The sequence below is a fragment of the Hyla sarda genome, unplaced genomic scaffold (assembly GCF_029499605.1).
Source record: "Hyla sarda isolate aHylSar1 unplaced genomic scaffold, aHylSar1.hap1 scaffold_1108, whole genome shotgun sequence".
In the NCBI taxonomy this organism is placed as follows: Eukaryota; Metazoa; Chordata; class Amphibia; order Anura; family Hylidae; genus Hyla; species Hyla sarda.
This window is the reverse complement of record NW_026607728.1, coordinates 28,967-46,993: the sequence shown is the minus strand read 5'-3', so window position 1 is coordinate 46,993 and position 18,027 is coordinate 28,967. Positions and strand designations below refer to the sequence as shown.

At 46.2% G+C, this 18,027-nt stretch overlaps 6 non-coding genes and 1 pseudogene across 6 annotated transcripts; all 7 read left to right on the top strand.

Moving 5' to 3' along the window:
* The first annotated feature begins 775 nt into the window (after positions 1 to 775).
* On the top strand, positions 776 to 966 carry LOC130301044 (U2 spliceosomal RNA). The gene has a single exon (XR_008851762.1). It is a non-coding gene; the product is annotated as a U2 spliceosomal RNA (small nuclear RNA).
* Positions 967 to 3,065: 2,099 nt separating this feature from the next.
* Positions 3,066 to 3,256, top strand: LOC130301043 (U2 spliceosomal RNA). Its single transcript, XR_008851761.1, has one exon. It is a non-coding gene; the product is annotated as a U2 spliceosomal RNA (small nuclear RNA).
* Positions 3,257 to 5,346: 2,090 nt separating this feature from the next.
* Positions 5,347 to 5,537, top strand: LOC130301042 (U2 spliceosomal RNA). Its single transcript, XR_008851760.1, has one exon. It is a non-coding gene; the product is annotated as a U2 spliceosomal RNA (small nuclear RNA).
* A 2,073-nt stretch (positions 5,538 to 7,610) lies between these two features.
* On the top strand, positions 7,611 to 7,801 carry LOC130301041 (U2 spliceosomal RNA). Its single transcript, XR_008851759.1, has one exon. It is a non-coding gene; the product is annotated as a U2 spliceosomal RNA (small nuclear RNA).
* A 2,077-nt stretch (positions 7,802 to 9,878) lies between these two features.
* Positions 9,879 to 10,096, top strand: LOC130301084 (U2 spliceosomal RNA; annotated as a pseudogene).
* Positions 10,097 to 15,485: 5,389 nt separating this feature from the next.
* LOC130301077 (U2 spliceosomal RNA) lies at positions 15,486 to 15,671 on the top strand. Its single transcript, XR_008851794.1, has one exon. It is a non-coding gene; the product is annotated as a U2 spliceosomal RNA (small nuclear RNA).
* Positions 15,672 to 17,752: 2,081 nt separating this feature from the next.
* On the top strand, positions 17,753 to 17,943 carry LOC130301040 (U2 spliceosomal RNA). Its single transcript, XR_008851758.1, has one exon. It is a non-coding gene; the product is annotated as a U2 spliceosomal RNA (small nuclear RNA).
* Positions 17,944 to 18,027: the final 84 nt, after the last annotated feature.

Below are 18,027 nucleotides of genomic sequence, written 5' to 3'. Positions count from 1 at the left end.
CACTCAATACCACTGACATCACTAGGTGTAAACAACATCTCTCCTTTGCTGTGTATGTGACTATGGAGCTGTTTGGTGATGTCGTCTATTATGGCCTTCATAGAAGCAACAGGAGATTGTTGCATCTATCTAGAACCCTCAGAACTACAGTGCTATGATGTCACTCACTTCCACAGGCCTTGCAGAGTGTAAACAACAACAACCCAGCTTTGTTGTGTATGTAACCATAGGGATTTGTGATGTCACCTAGAACCTTCACAGCAGCGACAGCTTTATGAGGAGCATCAGCACTGCTCTGCCTGAGCAGAACCATCACCGCCATAGGTTGTCAAATAACCCGGATTTAACCCACACAGGTAAGTCCAATGGGGTGCAGGCATGTCCTCTATGCTTACAGCTTCCCGTGGGTGTTGGTTTGATACCGTTTGGGGACAGCCAAGGAGGCATCTGCAGGCAACAAAGGTAGGTGTGTGCTTGTGTGTGTGTTTCCTATGCAGATCCTAAGCCCAGTGTCACATGCAAGTAGGAGGAGTAAGAAGGGTTCCTGGCAAATCCGGGTTATGGATTGCATTTAAAAAGGCCCCGTGGGAGTGCAATGGGCCCCTGTCTTGCTGCTTAGCAATAATGGTATGGGTTTAGGTTCTGCTGTGTGTACTGGTGGTTGACTGCCCCCCAGCCCAGAGTGTGCATGGAAAATTGTCTGGCAGCCTCCCTGACAGCAAGCAGTGATAGTGCCCATGAAGGGGACCTTGTTGGGCCCGCCCCTTTCACGGTTATCGCTTCTCGGCCTTTTGGCTAAGATCAAGTGTAGTATCTGTTCTTATCAGTTTAATATCTGATACGTCCCCTATCTGGGGACCATATATTAAATGGATTTTTGAGAACGGGGGCCGATTTCGAAGCTTGCTTCCGTCGCCCTATGCATTGACCCGATATGGCAGTATCTTCGGGTACAGTGCACCACCCCCTTACAGGGTTAAAAAGAAAGATTCCTACTTTCATTGCTACCTGCTTGCTGGCTAGCCAGCTAGCCAGCCCTGTGGGCCTTGCTGCTGCTGCAGCCAAAAAACAAAAGGTGGTGCTGCTGCTTCTGCTGCTTCTGCTGCTTCTGCTTGTGTCTGGCCGCTGTTGGAGCGTCCAGGCACAGGACTTCTGCTGCTGCTGACTAAATGGCCTCCTTAATTGGATCATTTGAGTAGCCAGCACACCTGTGCAGGTAGGGCATGACATGATAGGCAGCTGCCTTGATAGCGGGTGGGTGCTGAATGTTCCTAATTGACAAAATAAGATTAATGCTTATGAAGAAATATAAAATCTCATCCCTTCCCCAATATCGCGCCACACCCCTACCCCTTAATTCCCTGGTTGAACTTGATGGACATATGTCTTTTTTCGACCGTACTAACTATGTAACTATGTAACATAACATGGGGGGGGGGGGGGGGGGTCTCCTGGCTGTTCACACAGGTGTGTCATTGCTGTACATTGACCATGCATTGCTTCTGTGGTATTGCAAAGGCAAAGACAAATGCTTCCAGCCATCCATTGCACTAATGGATTGGTCATCAGCTGGCTGTCTATGTCCCGCATCAATATAGACCAAAGTACAGAGGGTTAGGCTATGCTATTGTGCACCTACCTGATGCATCAGAAGGTGCGAGGCCCTTGCTAAATTCTGTGCACAGACTTTGAGATCTATACTTTAGACTGTATCTAAACCTGCTCCAACATGGACTGACATTCTGGCCTACTTTCAGCCGATGCGACTTGTCTGTCGCTGAACAGTCGCTTTTTATGTATTCAGCACCTATGTATAATGTTGTAAAAATGCTCTAGAAGCTAAAGTCGCAGAAATGTCACACATATTTGGCCTGCAACTTTCTGTGCGACAAATTCAGACAGGAAAAATCAGTATAAATCCTTAGAAAATTATCCCCCAGTGTCTCCATCTGCTGGCGGTATTGAATAAGCATTGCTGCACTGATGGGGTATGCATTAGACGAAAAAAAAGAAGAAAAAGAAGAATAATACGCCCAGAAAAGAGGCGAAAAGGAGAAAAACGTAAAAAAACGTGAAAAAAAAGTAAGAGGAAGAGAAGGGAAAAAAAGGTGGAAATGGGTTTAAAAGTGATTTCGGCGGAGAAATATATATATATATATATATATATATATATATATATATATATATATATACGCGCACACACACACATAGATATAAACGTATTCTCCGTTGAGATATTGCAGCCGCTGCTGTGTCCAGGCCCAGGAGCCTTAGCACTGTGCTGTGATGTCACTCAATACCACTGACATCACTAGGTGTAAACAACATCTCTCCTTTGCTGTGTATGTGACTATGGAGCTGTTTGGTGATGTCGTCTATTATGGCCTTCATAGAAGCAACAGGAGATTGTTGCATCCATCTAGAACCCTCAGAACTACAGTGCTATGATGTCACTCACTTCCACAGGCCTTGCAGAGTGTAAACAACAACAACCCAGCTTTGTTGTGTATGTAACCATAGGGATTTGTGATGTCACCTAGAACCTTCACAGCAGCGACAGCTTTATGAGGAGCATCAGCACTGCTCTGCCTGAGCAGAACCATCACCGCCATAGGTTGTCAAATAACCCGGATTTAACCCACACAGGTAAGTCCAATGGGGTGCAGGCATGTCCTCTATGCTTACAGCTTCCCGTGGGTGTTGGTTTGATACCGTTTGGGGACAGCCAAGGAGGCATCTGCAGGCAACAAAGGTAGGTGTGTGCTTGTGTGTGTGTTTCCTATGCAGATCCTAAGCCCAGTGTCACATGCAAGTAGGAGGAGTAAGAAGGGTTCCTGGCAAATCCGGGTTATGGATTGCATTTAAAAAGGCCCCGTGGGAGTGCAATGGGCCCCTGTCTTGCTGCTTAGCAATAATGGTATGGGTTTAGGTTCTGCTGTGTGTACTGGTGGTTGACTGCCCCCCAGCCCAGAGTGTGCATGGAAAATTGTCTGGCAGCCTCCCTGACAGCAAGCAGTGATAGTGCCCATGAAGGGGACCTTGTTGGGCCCGCCCCTTTCACGGTTATCGCTTCTCGGCCTTTTGGCTAAGATCAAGTGTAGTATCTGTTCTTATCAGTTTAATATCTGATACGTCCCCTATCTGGGGACCATATATTAAATGGATTTTTGAGAACGGGGGCCGATTTCGAAGCTTGCTTCCGTCGCCCTATGCATTGACCCGATATGGCAGTATCTTCGGGTACAGTGCACCACCCCCTTACAGGGTTAAAAAGAAAGATTCCTACTTTCATTGCTACCTGCTTGCTGGCTAGCCAGCTAGCCAGCCCTGTGGGCCTTGCTGCTGCTGCAGCCAAAAAACAAAAGGTGGTGCTGCTGCTTCTGCTGCTTCTGCTTGTGTCTGGCCGCTGTTGGAGCGTCCAGGCACAGGACTTCTGCTGCTGCTGACTAAATGGCCTCCTTAATTGGATCATTTGAGTAGCCAGCACACCTGTGCAGGTAGGGCATGACATGATAGGCAGCTGCCTTGATAGCGGGTGGGTGCTGAATGTTCCTAATTGACAAAATAAGATTAATGCTTATGAAGAAATATAAAATCTCATCCCTTCCCCAATATCGCGCCACACCCCTACCCCTTAATTCCCTGGTTGAACTTGATGGACATATGTCTTTTTTCGACCGTACTAACTATGTAACTATGTAACATAACATGGGGGGGGGGGGGGGGGGGGTCTCCTGGCTGTTCACACAGGTGTGTCATTGCTGTACATTGACCATGCATTGCTTCTGTGGTATTGCAAAGGCAAAGACAAATGCTTCCAGCCATCCATTGCACTAATGGATTGGTCATCAGCTGGCTGTCTATGTCCCGCATCAATATAGACCAAAGTACAGAGGGTTAGGCTATGCTATTGTGCACCTACCTGATGCATCAGAAGGTGCGAGGCCCTTGCTAAATTCTGTGCACAGACTTTGAGATCTATACTTTAGACTGTATCTAAACCTGCTCCAACATGGACTGACATTCTGGCCTACTTTCAGCCGATGCGACTTGTCTGTCGCTGAACAGTCGCTTTTTATGTATTCAGCACCTATGTATAATGTTGTAAAAATGCTCTAGAAGCTAAAGTCGCAGAAATGTCACACATATTTGGCCTGCAACTTTCTGTGCGACAAATTCAGACAGGAAAAATCAGTATAAATCCTTAGAAAATTATCCCCCAGTGTCTCCATCTGCTGGCGGTATTGAATAAGCATTGCTGCACTGATGGGGTATGCATTAGACGAAAAAAAAGAAGAAAAAGAAGAATAATACGCCCAGAAAAGAGGCGAAAAGGAGAAAAACGTAAAAAAACGTGAAAAAAAAGTAAGAGGAAGAGAAGGGAAAAAAAGGTGGAAATGGGTTTAAAAGTGATTTCGGCGGAGAAATATATATATATATATATATATATATATATATATATATATATATATACGCGCACACACACACATATATATAAACGTATTCTCCGTTGAGATATTGCAGCCGCTGCTGTGTCCAGGCCCAGGAGCCTTAGCACTGTGCTGTGATGTCACTCAATACCACTGACATCACTAGGTGTAAACAACATCTCTCCTTTGCTGTGTATGTGACTATGGAGCTGTTTGGTGATGTCGTCTATTATGGCCTTCATAGAAGCAACAGGAGATTGTTGCATCCATCTAGAACCCTCAGAACTACAGTGCTATGATGTCACTCACTTCCACAGGCCTTGCAGAGTGTAAACAACAACAACCCAGCTTTGTTGTGTATGTAACCATAGGGATTTGTGATGTCACCTAGAACCTTCACAGCAGCGACAGCTTTATGAGGAGCATCAGCACTGCTCTGCCTGAGCAGAACCATCACCGCCATAGGTTGTCAAATAACCCGGATTTAACCCACACAGGTAAGTCCAATGGGGTGCAGGCATGTCCTCTATGCTTACAGCTTCCCGTGGGTGTTGGTTTGATACCGTTTGGGGACAGCCAAGGAGGCATCTGCAGGCAACAAAGGTAGGTGTGTGCTTGTGTGTGTGTTTCCTATGCAGATCCTAAGCCCAGTGTCACATGCAAGTAGGAGGAGTAAGAAGGGTTCCTGGCAAATCCGGGTTATGGATTGCATTTAAAAAGGCCCCGTGGGAGTGCAATGGGCCCCTGTCTTGCTGCTTAGCAATAATGGTATGGGTTTAGGTTCTGCTGTGTGTACTGGTGGTTGACTGCCCCCCAGCCCAGAGTGTGCATGGAAAATTGTCTGGCAGCCTCCCTGACAGCAAGCAGTGATAGTGCCCATGAAGGGGACCTTGTTGGGCCCGCCCCTTTCACGGTTATCGCTTCTCGGCCTTTTGGCTAAGATCAAGTGTAGTATCTGTTCTTATCAGTTTAATATCTGATACGTCCCCTATCTGGGGACCATATATTAAATGGATTTTTGAGAACGGGGGCCGATTTCGAAGCTTGCTTCCGTCGCCCTATGCATTGACCCGATATGGCAGTATCTTCGGGTACAGTGCACCACCCCCTTACAGGGTTAAAAAGAAAGATTCCTACTTTCATTGCTACCTGCTTGCTGGCTAGCCAGCTAGCCAGCCCTGTGGGCCTTGCTGCTGCTGCAGCCAAAAAACAAAAGGTGGTGCTGCTGCTTCTGCTGCTTCTGCTTGTGTCTGGCCGCTGTTGGAGCGTCCAGGCACAGGACTTCTGCTGCTGCTGACTAAATGGCCTCCTTAATTGGATCATTTGAGTAGCCAGCACACCTGTGCAGGTAGGGCATGACATGATAGGCAGCTGCCTTGATAGCGGGTGGGTGCTGAATGTTCCTAATTGACAAAATAAGATTAATGCTTATGAAGAAATATAAAATCTCATCCCTTCCCCAATATCGCGCCACACCCCTACCCCTTAATTCCCTGGTTGAACTTGATGGACATATGTCTTTTTTCGACCGTACTAACTATGTAACTATGTAACATAACATGGGGGGGGGGGTCTCCTGGCTGTTCACACAGGTGTGTCATTGCTGTACATTGACCATGCATTGCTTCTGTGGTATTGCAAAGGCAAAGACAAATGCTTCCAGCCATCCATTGCACTAATGGATTGGTCATCAGCTGGCTGTCTATGTCCCGCATCAATATAGACCAAAGTACAGAGGGTTAGGCTATGCTATTGTGCACCTACCTGATGCATCAGAAGGTGCGAGGCCCTTGCTAAATTCTGTGCACAGACTTTGAGATCTATACTTTAGACTGTATCTAAACCTGCTCCAACATGGACTGACATTCTGGCCTACTTTCAGCCGATGCGACTTGTCTGTCGCTGAACAGTCGCTTTTTATGTATTCAGCACCTATGTATAATGTTGTAAAAATGCTCTAGAAGCTAAAGTCGCAGAAATGTCACACATATTTGGCCTGCAACTTTCTGTGCGACAAATTCAGACAGGAAAAATCAGTATAAATCCTTAGAAAATTATCCCCCAGTGTCTCCATCTGCTGGCGGTATTGAATAAGCATTGCTGCACTGATGGGGTATGCATTAGACGAAAAAAAAGAAGAAAAAGAAGAATAATACGCCCAGAAAAGAGGCGAAAAGGAGAAAAACGTAAAAAAACGTGAAAAAAAAGTAAGAGGAAGAGAAGGGAAAAAAAGGTGGAAATGGGTTTAAAAGTGATTTCGGCGGAGAAATATATATATATATATATATATATATATATATATATATACGCGCACACACACACATATATATAAACGTATTCTCCGTTGAGATATTGCAGCCGCTGCTGTGTCCAGGCCCAGGAGCCTTAGCACTGTGCTGTGATGTCACTCAATACCACTGACATCACTAGGTGTAAACAACATCTCTCCTTTGCTGTGTATGTGACTATGGAGCTGTTTGGTGATGTCGTCTATTATGGCCTTCATAGAAGCAACAGGAGATTGTTGCATCCATCTAGAACCCTCAGAACTACAGTGCTATGATGTCACTCACTTCCACAGGCCTTGCAGAGTGTAAACAACAACAACCCAGCTTTGTTGTGTATGTAACCATAGGGATTTGTGATGTCACCTAGAACCTTCACAGCAGCGACAGCTTTATGAGGAGCATCAGCACTGCTCTGCCTGAGCAGAACCATCACCGCCATAGGTTGTCAAATAACCCGGATTTAACCCACACAGGTAAGTCCAATGGGGTGCAGGCATGTCCTCTATGCTTACAGCTTCCCGTGGGTGTTGGTTTGATACCGTTTGGGGACAGCCAAGGAGGCATCTGCAGGCAACAAAGGTAGGTGTGTGCTTGTGTGTGTGTTTCCTATGCAGATCCTAAGCCCAGTGTCACATGCAAGTAGGAGGAGTAAGAAGGGTTCCTGGCAAATCCGGGTTATGGATTGCATTTAAAAAGGCCCCGTGGGAGTGCAATGGGCCCCTGTCTTGCTGCTTAGCAATAATGGTATGGGTTTAGGTTCTGCTGTGTGTACTGGTGGTTGACTGCCCCCCAGCCCAGAGTGTGCATGGAAAATTGTCTGGCAGCCTCCCTGACAGCAAGCAGTGATAGTGCCCATGAAGGGGACCTTGTTGGGCCCGCCCCTTTCACGGTTATCGCTTCTCGGCCTTTTGGCTAAGATCAAGTGTAGTATCTGTTCTTATCAGTTTAATATCTGATACGTCCCCTATCTGGGGACCATATATTAAATGGATTTTTGAGAACGGGGGCCGATTTCGAAGCTTGCTTCCGTCGCCCTATGCATTGACCCGATATGGCAGTATCTTCGGGTACAGTGCACCACCCCCTTACAGGGTTAAAAAGAAAGATTCCTACTTTCATTGCTACCTGCTTGCTGGCTAGCCAGCTAGCCAGCCCTGTGGGCCTTGCTGCTGCTGCAGCCAAAAAACAAAAGGTGGTGCTGCTGCTTCTGCTGCTTCTGCTTGTGTCTGGCCGCTGTTGGAGCGTCCAGGCACAGGACTTCTGCTGCTGCTGACTAAATGGCCTCCTTAATTGGATCATTTGAGTAGCCAGCACACCTGTGCAGGTAGGGCATGACATGATAGGCAGCTGCCTTGATAGCGGGTGGGTGCTGAATGTTCCTAATTGACAAAATAAGATTAATGCTTATGAAGAAATATAAAATCTCATCCCTTCCCCAATATCGCGCCACACCCCTACCCCTTAATTCCCTGGTTGAACTTGATGGACATATGTCTTTTTTCGACCTCACTAACTATGTAACTATGTAACATAACATGGGGGGGGGGGGGGGGGGGTCTCCTGGCTGTTCACACAGGTGTGTCATTGCTGTACATTGACCATGCATTGCTTCTGTGGTATTGCAAAGGCAAAGACAAATGCTTCCAGCCATCCATTGCACTAATGGATTGGTCATCAGCTGGCTGTCTATGTCCCGCATCAATATAGACCAAAGTACAGAGGGTTAGGCTATGCTATTGTGCACCTACCTGATGCATCAGAAGGTGCGAGGCCCTTGCTAAATTCTGTGCACAGACTTTGAGATCTATACTTTAGACTGTATCTAAACCTGCTCCAACATGGACTGACATTCTGGCCTACTTTCAGCCGATGCGACTTGTCTGTCGCTGAACAGTCGCTTTTTATGTATTCAGCACCTATGTATAATGTTGTAAAAATGCTCTAGAAGCTAAAGTCGCAGAAATGTCACACATATTTGGCCTGCAACTTTCTGTGCGACAAATTCAGACAGGAAAAATCAGTATAAATCCTTAGAAAATTATCCCCCAGTGTCTCCATCTGCTGGCGGTATTGAATAAGCATTGCTGCACTGATGGGGTATGCATTAGACGAAAAAAAAGAAGAAAAAGAAGAATAATACGCCCAGAAAAGAGGCGAAAAGGAGAAAAACGTAAAAAAACGTGAAAAAAAAGTAAGAGGAAGAGAAGGGAAAAAAAGGTGGAAATGGGTTTAAAAGTGATTTCGGCGGAGAAATATATATATATATATATATATATATATATATATACGCGCACACACACACATATATATAAACGTATTCTCCGTTGAGATATTGCAGCCGCTGCTGTGTCCAGGCCCAGGAGCCTTAGCACTGTGCTGTGATGTCACTCAATACCACTGACATCACTAGGTGTAAACAACATCTCTCCTTTGCTGTGTATGTGACTATGGAGCTGTTTGGTGATGTCGTCTATTATGGCCTTCATAGAAGCAACAGGAGATTGTTGCATCCATCTAGAACCCTCAGAACTACAGTGCTATGATGTCACTCACTTCCACAGGCCTTGCAGAGTGTAAACAACAACAACCCAGCTTTGTTGTGTATGTAACCATAGGGATTTGTGATGTCACCTAGAACCTTCACAGCAGCGACAGCTTTATGAGGAGCATCAGCAATGCTCTGCCTGAGCAGAACCATCACCGCCATAGGTTGTCAAATAACCCGGATTTAACCCACACAGGTAAGTCCAATGGGGTGCAGGCATGTCCTCTATGCTTACAGCTTCCCGTGGGTGTTGGTTTGATACCGTTTGGGGACAGCCAAGGAGGCATCTGCAGGCAACAAAGGTAGGTGTGTGCTTGTGTGTGTGTTTCCTATGCAGATCCTAAGCCCAGTGTCACATGCAAGTAGGAGGAGTAAGAAGGGTTCCTGGCAAATCCGGGTTATGGATTGCATTTAAAAAGGCCCCGTGGGAGTGCAATGGGCCCCTGTCTTGCTGCTTAGCAATAATGGTATGGGTTTAGGTTCTGCTGTGTGTACTGGTGGTTGACTGCCCCCCAGCCCAGAGTGTGCATGGAAAATTGTCTGGCAGCCTCCCTGACAGCAAGCAGTGATAGTGCCCATGAAGGGGACCTTGTTGGGCCCGCCCCTTTCACGGTTATCGCTTCTCGGCCTTTTGGCTAAGATCAAGTGTAGTATCTGCATTTGGTCTGGTCGGAAGGTGTCTGTGGTACCCCGCTTCTCGGCCTTGGGGGATTGTCTCTCCTTACGGAGGGACTTCACCCCCTTGCTGCTATTGGGGAGCGGGCTTAGTCCACGGACAACGGGTTGCGATCCCCCTGTCTCTGGGACCTTGTGTCTCAGAAGGCATTTTCGGTACGTTGAGCGTTACCTGTAGCTTCGGAAGCACCTAGGGTACCCCCGACCTCTGCCTTGGGTAAGGGTTCCGCTTTTATAGCGGGATTCCGAGCCCCTGCTGCTATTGGGGAAGGGGCTTAGTCCCTGGGTGTGGAAGATGCCGTTCTCCTGGGCTTTCCCCTCTGGGGAAATGTCGATGCGAAATACCATCCGCATAGAGGTGTCGGAGAGCCATCGTCAGTTGAAGAACCTCCGCTTCATTGCGGAGGTGATTCTTCTTGACTACTTCCGCCTCAACAGGGAGGACATCCTGTGTCTAAATGACCAGGAAAGCCGTGGCCTGTATACCGTCACCTTCACGGCCACGGCGTGTTGCGATAACATCTATGCAACCTTGTCTGGTGCGGACCAGAGGGACGATCGACTCGACGGTCTTTCGTTCCAGTTCCTCTATGGTGAGGAACATATACCGTTGGTGGTGGCTATGCACAGCCCTCATGTGACCACGGAGGATATAGCCACTTTTCTTCGGCGATACTGCGAAGAGGTGCGATTCGCAAACAAAATCTTGAACTCCGTGCGGTTCTGGAACGGCAAGAGGAAGTTCTGGGTCAAGCTCCGTAAGGATCCCGGTGGTATTGGGGGTCTTTGCCATCCGCCCCCAAATTTTGCCATCGGGAGAGTTCGGGGCTTCCTGTTCTATCCTCAAATGCCTATGTATTGCCGAAATTGCTTGAGGTTTGGCCACACCCAGGAGACCTGCGGCGCGGAGCGTGTGATTCGCTGCAATAGGTGTGGCCAAGAAGGTCACATAGCCTCAAGATGTAGCCATACGAAAAGGTGCAACCTCTGCGGAGAGGAAAATCACGATTTTAATTCCTGTCCCCATAAAGCAAAAACTACGATGGGTGGGTCAAGGCTGGGCCCACCCAAAGAGGGGACAGGACAAAAGACGTCCTTTTTTAAGATGCCCAAACCCCAGATGGCAGGTACTGATGGGTCCAGGCCCAAGACCTCTGGTGCTCCATCGGGGGGCCCACCGGTGGTAGTGCTAGGGGGAGGCCATGGGGATTCCACGAAGCCCGGGCGGGTGATCGAGTTTACTGCCCGGGAAATTGAAAGACGTCGATCGACTTCCTACCTGGCTCAAGAGCCCGCCGAAACTTCTGAAGGGGGCTCACCTGTGGCGGGTGGCAGCCGACGGGCCTCGGTGGGGGCAAAAGTGGACCCAAAATTGCAGCATAAGCCAGGTACTGGCTTGGCCCAGGGTCGCCCTGCTCCGGACGAAGAGGCCCCGGTGAAAGCCCGCCGGAAGGGGAGCCAGGTGGCCAGGTCTGAGCCCGGTCCTGTTACTCCGCCTATACAGGACAGGGCCAAGAAGACAAGTGGCGCCAAACCAGGGTTTGCTGCCCCGCCAGCAGTGGACCCGGTGGGTAAAACTGGCCATCGTCGATCGATGGGGAAGTTGGAGCAACAGTCCTCAGCAACGCTTGCTGGGGAACAAGCGATGAAAACTTCCCAAGGTAGCGGCAAAGGTTCCGGAAAAGAGGCCTCACAGGCCCCTGTGCAGCAGTTCCAGTCGTCAAATGATGAAAGAAGACGCAGATCCATCAGCCGGGGGCCAGAGATTACATCGAGTGAGAGCAACACAGAGGATATGGACAGCAGTGTGACATTTAAAAGACAAAGAGAAGAAGAAGAGGAAGACATTCAAAGGAAAGCGGCGTGCCGTAGTTCGGACGAGAGCGAGCTCAGGGTCGGGGCATCATCGATCTCAAGCTCCGACCCTCAGAACATCAAGGAGCTGATGACCCCGCAGGCGGGGGATGACGGTACGCAGCTTATTATTGACTTTGATTCTCCAAGCACGGACTCTCCATAAACTATGCCTATCCCTGTAAAAATTGCCTCACTCAATGTGAGGTCCTTAAAGAGCCCTGATCGCAGGGCTGCTTTATTTTCTTATCTAGAGACATGTGACTTTGACCTTTGCCTGCTACAAGAATGTGGAATCCCTAGTAAAATGGACTATAAAGACTTAAAAGAAGACTGGAAGCTGGGCCCATCCATATGGTCCGGTGCAAATGACTGTCGTTCTGTGGGTGTTGGGCTGCTCTGCCGAGGCCAGTCCTTTTCTATTCATACAGTAACTGAGATTGTGCCTGGCAGAGCTCTTTTAATTCATCTATATTTTAATGGACTTTTAATTCGTGTTTTAAATGTGTATGCCCCTCCTGATAAACAGGAGCGGGCAGAACTATTTGAAATTTTACCACTGTTTTGTGTTGGGTCTTCCCCCCTGCTGGTGGGAGGTGATTTTAACTGCATACGTGATGGGGAACACCGGCAGGGTGGGGATATTAATCGTAAAGACCGCACTTCTTACCTGCTTAAAAATTTTATTGATGATTTTAATTTGAAAGATTGCTGGAAGGATCTCTTGCCGGAGGACCCAGGCGCCACATGGTCCAATGGAAGAGTGAGCTCCAGAATCGATTTTATTTTTTCCTCTAGAGCTTTTAAACCCCTGAAATGCACGCTCGAGCAGAATATCTTCTCTGATCATAAGCTCCTCTTGGTGGGCCTGGAGCTAGAGGGGGAGCAAAAAGCAAAAAGGGGCCTCTGGAGATTAAACACCACACTCCTAGAGGACCCTGAGATAAAAGAGGAGTTTGTGCGGACCTACCAATGCTGGCAATCACAAAGAAAACCCCACGAGCCTATGCTGCACTGGTGGGAGGGCACCAAATCTAAAATCAGATTTTTTTTTATCAAAGCAGGTAAGAAGAAGGCAAAAATGGAAAAACAGTGGTTTTATGTTCTTAACATGCGTTTAAATGTACTTTTTAAATTGAAAGAAGCTGGTATGGATGTAGAAAATGATATTTTAAACCTTAAAACTGAAATAAAACATGCCATAGAAAAGAAAGGGAAACAAATCATTTTTAACTCACATGTGCAGCACCTGGAGGAGGGCGAGAAATGTTCCCGTTTCTTTTTTAAAAAAGTGATGAATAGGAGGGATATCATCCAAAACCTTGAGGGTGAATCCACTCCAAAAGGCATGTTAGATGCAGTTTTTAACTTCTACCAGCTTCTTTTTAATAAGAAAGATCTTAATCCATCCTTTTTAGAACATGTTCTTAATTCCCTTGATTTTAAGCTAGATGTTTTAGACCAGGAGGTTTTATCCCGTGATCTTAACTTAGATGAACTTTTATTTGTTTTTAAAAGTTTTTCTAGTGGGAAGGCCCCTGGGGAAGATGGTTTACCCATCGAATTTTATTTAGCTTTTTGGGATATTTTAAAGGATGATATGGTTTTATTGTATAAAGAAACTTTTATTGTTAATGAACTTCCCCCTTCCTGGAGGAGGGGGATTGTATCATTACTTTTTAAAAAGGGTGAAAAGGATATGCTAAAAAATTGGCGCCCCATCACACTTTTAAATGTTGATTATAAAGTTTTAGCCAAGTTATTAGCTGTCCGTTTTAAACCTTTTATTCATAAATTAATTCACCCAAATCAGGTTTGTGGGGTACCTGGAAGGTCTATAGCTGAATCCCTAAATATTTTAAGAGATGTTTTATGGTATTTTAAGGATAGAAATCAAACTGTAGCAATTTTATCCTTAGACTTTGAAAAAGCCTTTGATAGGGTCTCCCATGAATACCTGTTTTTAGTTCTTAAAAAGATGGCAGTGCCTGAAACGATTTTAAGCCGAATCATGCTTTTATACCGATCCTGTTTTAGTCAAGTCTCTGTTAATGGCTTTTTAACCAGCGGTGTTCCTCTTTTATCAGGTGTCAAACAGGGCTGCCCCCTGTCCCCACTCCTTTTTATTTGCGCAATCGAACCACTGATGGCCCTCCTCAGAAAAGACCGGGTAGTAAGAGGCGTACCGATACCTGGTGGAGGAGGGACCCATCTAAAGGTGTTGGGGTACATGGATGATGTCACCATACTGTGCCCGGACTCTCCATCCATGAGGGGGGCATTGAGGAACACCAGCTATTTCTGCGAGGTCTCTGGTTTTAAGCTAAACACAGATAAATGTGACTGTTTTTATATTGGCTCCTGGGATTCATCCATCACCCCAGGAGTCACAATGCAACAGGATCAAATTAAAGTTTTAGGTATTGTTTTTAACCAGGTCAATGATGGGAGCCCTAACTGGGATTCAGCTATAGCTAAGATGGAGAAGAAGATTTTAATGTGGAATCTTAGAAACCTTACCATGGAGGGGAAGATTTTAATAATAAAGATGGTTTTACTCCCTATTATGCTATACATTGCCATGGTATTTCCTCCATCTATTTTATACATTAAAAAAGTAACTAGAATTGTTTTTACTTTTTTATGGGGTTCAAAAATGGAGAAATTAAAGCGTGATTTTATGTACAAAAGTAAAGATAATGGCGGGAAAGATGTTCCTAACCTTTTTACTTTCTTTTACATAAAGTATTTCTGTTTCTGTTTTAAAATTATTAAATCCGATGGCATTTTTAGCTGCTTTTTAAGGTACGCTGCGGGCATGGTTTTTAAAAGATGGTTGCGCATCCCTCTGAACGCTCCGGTGCTTCTGTGTCCCCCAAAACATTATGTGGTGTTGGAAAAGACAGTCAGGCTCCTAGGTCTCCAAGATTTGGAGCCTGACATACTGGGGGACCAGAGAAAGGTATCAAAGGTCCTCAGGCGGAGTGAGGTTACCCTGGCAGTGTCCAATTTCACACAGGCAAGATCCAAAAAGGTATGGCGGAACGTGTACGGGAAGTTTCTGGCGAATGTACACAGGGATCTTGCCTGGGCAATCGTCCACCAGTGCCTCCCTACTCGTGAGTTTCAGCACAGGCGAGGACTGGTGGCGAGAGCCAAGTGCCCGAGAGATGGCTGCGGAGTGGACGAAACGGTGCTGCACATATTTTGGAACTGCCCTTTTGCACGGGAGCTTTGGAGGAAGGTAGGCCCACTTTTGAAGTGGGCCTGCGGCCTAAAAGATTTTAATCACGAATGTGTCTTTTACGGTCTTTTTAACTGCCCCAATTTTAAACAGCAGATGATCTGCTGGATGATTATTAATTGTTTTAAAAATGCCATCTGGAAAGTTAGGAACATCTTACTTTTTAAACATGATTTTATTGATGTTAAAAACTGTATAAAGCTGGCCCTGAGTGAGATGTACATCTATTACCTAAGAGACAAGAAACAGTTGGGGGCCAGCGAGGCAGCATCCATGTGGTGTCTGCCTCTATGGAACGAAATAACAGTATAATCAGTTTTTATGACATTTGTATAATGTTTTATCCTGCCATTTTTATTTTTTCTCCTTTTATTACTGGTTTTATTATTTGTATTTTAAAACTTTTGTGAACCTTTTATTATTTTGCATTTTAAATTTTGTATGGTTTCTTATTTATTCAATAAAATTTTGTTGAAACCTTATCTGTTCTTATCAGTTTAATATCTGATACGTCCCCTATCTGGGGACCATATATTAAATGGATTTTTGAGAACGGGGGCCGATTTCGAAGCTTGCTTCCGTCGCCCTATGCATTGACCCGATATGGCAGTATCTTCGGGTACAGTGCACCACCCCCTTACAGGGTTAAAAAGAAAGATTCCTACTTTCATTGCTACCTGCTTGCTGGCTAGCCAGCTAGCCAGCCCTGTGGGCCTTGCTGCTGCTGCAGCCAAAAAACAAAAGGTGGTGCTGCTGCTTCTGCTGCTTCTGCTTGTGTCTGGCCGCTGTTGGAGCGTCCAGGCACAGGACTTCTGCTGCTGCTGACTAAATGGCCTCCTTAATTGGATCATTTGAGTAGCCAGCACACCTGTGCAGGTAGGGCATGACATGATAGGCAGCTGATAGCGGGTGGGTGCTGAATGTTCCTAATTGACAAAATAAGATTAATGCTTATGAAGAAATATAAAATCTCATCCCTTCCCCAATATCGCGCCACACCCCTACCCCTTAATTCCCTGGTTGAACTTGATGGACATATGTCTTTTTTCGACCGTACTAACTATGTAACTATGTAACATAACATGGGGGGGGGGGGGGGGTCTCCTGGCTGTTCACACAGGTGTGTCATTGCTGTACATTGACCATGCATTGCTTCTGTGGTATTGCAAAGGCAAAGACAAATGCTTCCAGCCATCCATTGCACTAATGGATTGGTCATCAGCTGGCTGTCTATGTCCCGCATCAATATAGACCAAAGTACAGAGGGTTAGGCTATGCTATTGTGCACCTACCTGATGCATCAGAAGGTGCGAGGCCCTTGCTAAATTCTGTGCACAGACTTTGAGATCTATACTTTAGACTGTATCTAAACCTGCTCCAACATGGACTGACATTCTGGCCTACTTTCAGCCGATGCGACTTGTCTGTCGCTGAACAGTCGCTTTTTATGTATTCAGCACCTATGTATAATGTTGTAAAAATGCTCTAGAAGCTAAAGTCGCAGAAATGTCACACATATTTGGCCTGCAACTTTCTGTGCGACAAATTCAGACAGGAAAAATCAGTATAAATCCTTAGAAAATTATCCCCCAGTGTCTCCATCTGCTGGCGGTATTGAATAAGCATTGCTGCACTGATGGGGTATGCATTAGACGAAAAAAAAGAAGAAAAAGAAGAATAATACGCCCAGAAAAGAGGCGAAAAGGAGAAAAACGTAAAAAAACGTGAAAAAAAAGTAAGAGGAAGAGAAGGGAAAAAAAGGTGGAAATGGGTTTAAAAGTGATTTCGGCGGAGAAATATATATATATATATATATATATATATATATATATATATATATATACGCGCACACACACACATATATATAAACGTATTCTCCGTTGAGATATTGCAGCCGCTGCTGTGTCCAGGCCCAGGAGCCTTAGCACTGTGCTGTGATGTCACTCAATACCACTGACATCACTAGGTGTAAACAACATCTCTCCTTTGCTGTGTATGTGACTATGGAGCTGTTTGGTGATGTCGTCTATTATGGCCTTCATAGAAGCAACAGGAGATTGTTGCATCCATCTAGAACCCTCAGAACTACAGTGCTATGATGTCACTCACTTCCACAGGCCTTGCAGAGTGTAAACAACAACAACCCAGCTTTGTTGTGTATGTAACCATAGGGATTTGTGATGTCACCTAGAACCTTCACAGCAGCGACAGCTTTATGAGGAGCATCAGCACTGCTCTGCCTGAGCAGAACCATCACCGCCATAGGTTGTCAAATAACCCGGATTTAACCCACACAGGTAAGTCCAATGGGGTGCAGGCATGTCCTCTATGCTTACAGCTTCCCGTGGGTGTTGGTTTGATACCGTTTGGGGACAGCCAAGGAGGCATCTGCAGGCAACAAAGGTAGGTGTGTGCTTGTGTGTGTGTTTCCTATGCAGATCCTAAGCCCAGTGTCACATGCAAGTAGGAGGAGTAAGAAGGGTTCCTGGCAAATCCGGGTTATGGATTGCATTTAAAAAGGCCCCGTGGGAGTGCAATGGGCCCCTGTCTTGCTGCTTAGCAATAATGGTATGGGTTTAGGTTCTGCTGTGTGTACTGGTGGTTGACTGCCCCCCAGCCCAGAGTGTGCATGGAAAATTGTCTGGCAGCCTCCCTGACAGCAAGCAGTGATAGTGCCCATGAAGGGGACCTTGTTGGGCCCGCCCCTTTCACGGTTATCGCTTCTCGGCCTTTTGGCTAAGATCAAGTGTAGTATCTGTTCTTATCAGTTTAATATCTGATACGTCCCCTATCTGGGGACCATATATTAAATGGATTTTTGAGAACGGGGGCCGATTTCGAAGCTTGCTTCCGTCGCCCTATGCATTGACCCGATATGGCAGTATCTTCGGGTACAGTGCACCACCCCCTTACAGGGTTAAAAAGAAAGATTCCTACTTTCATTGCTACCTGCTTGCTGGCTAGCCAGCTAGCCAGCCCTGTGGGCCTTGC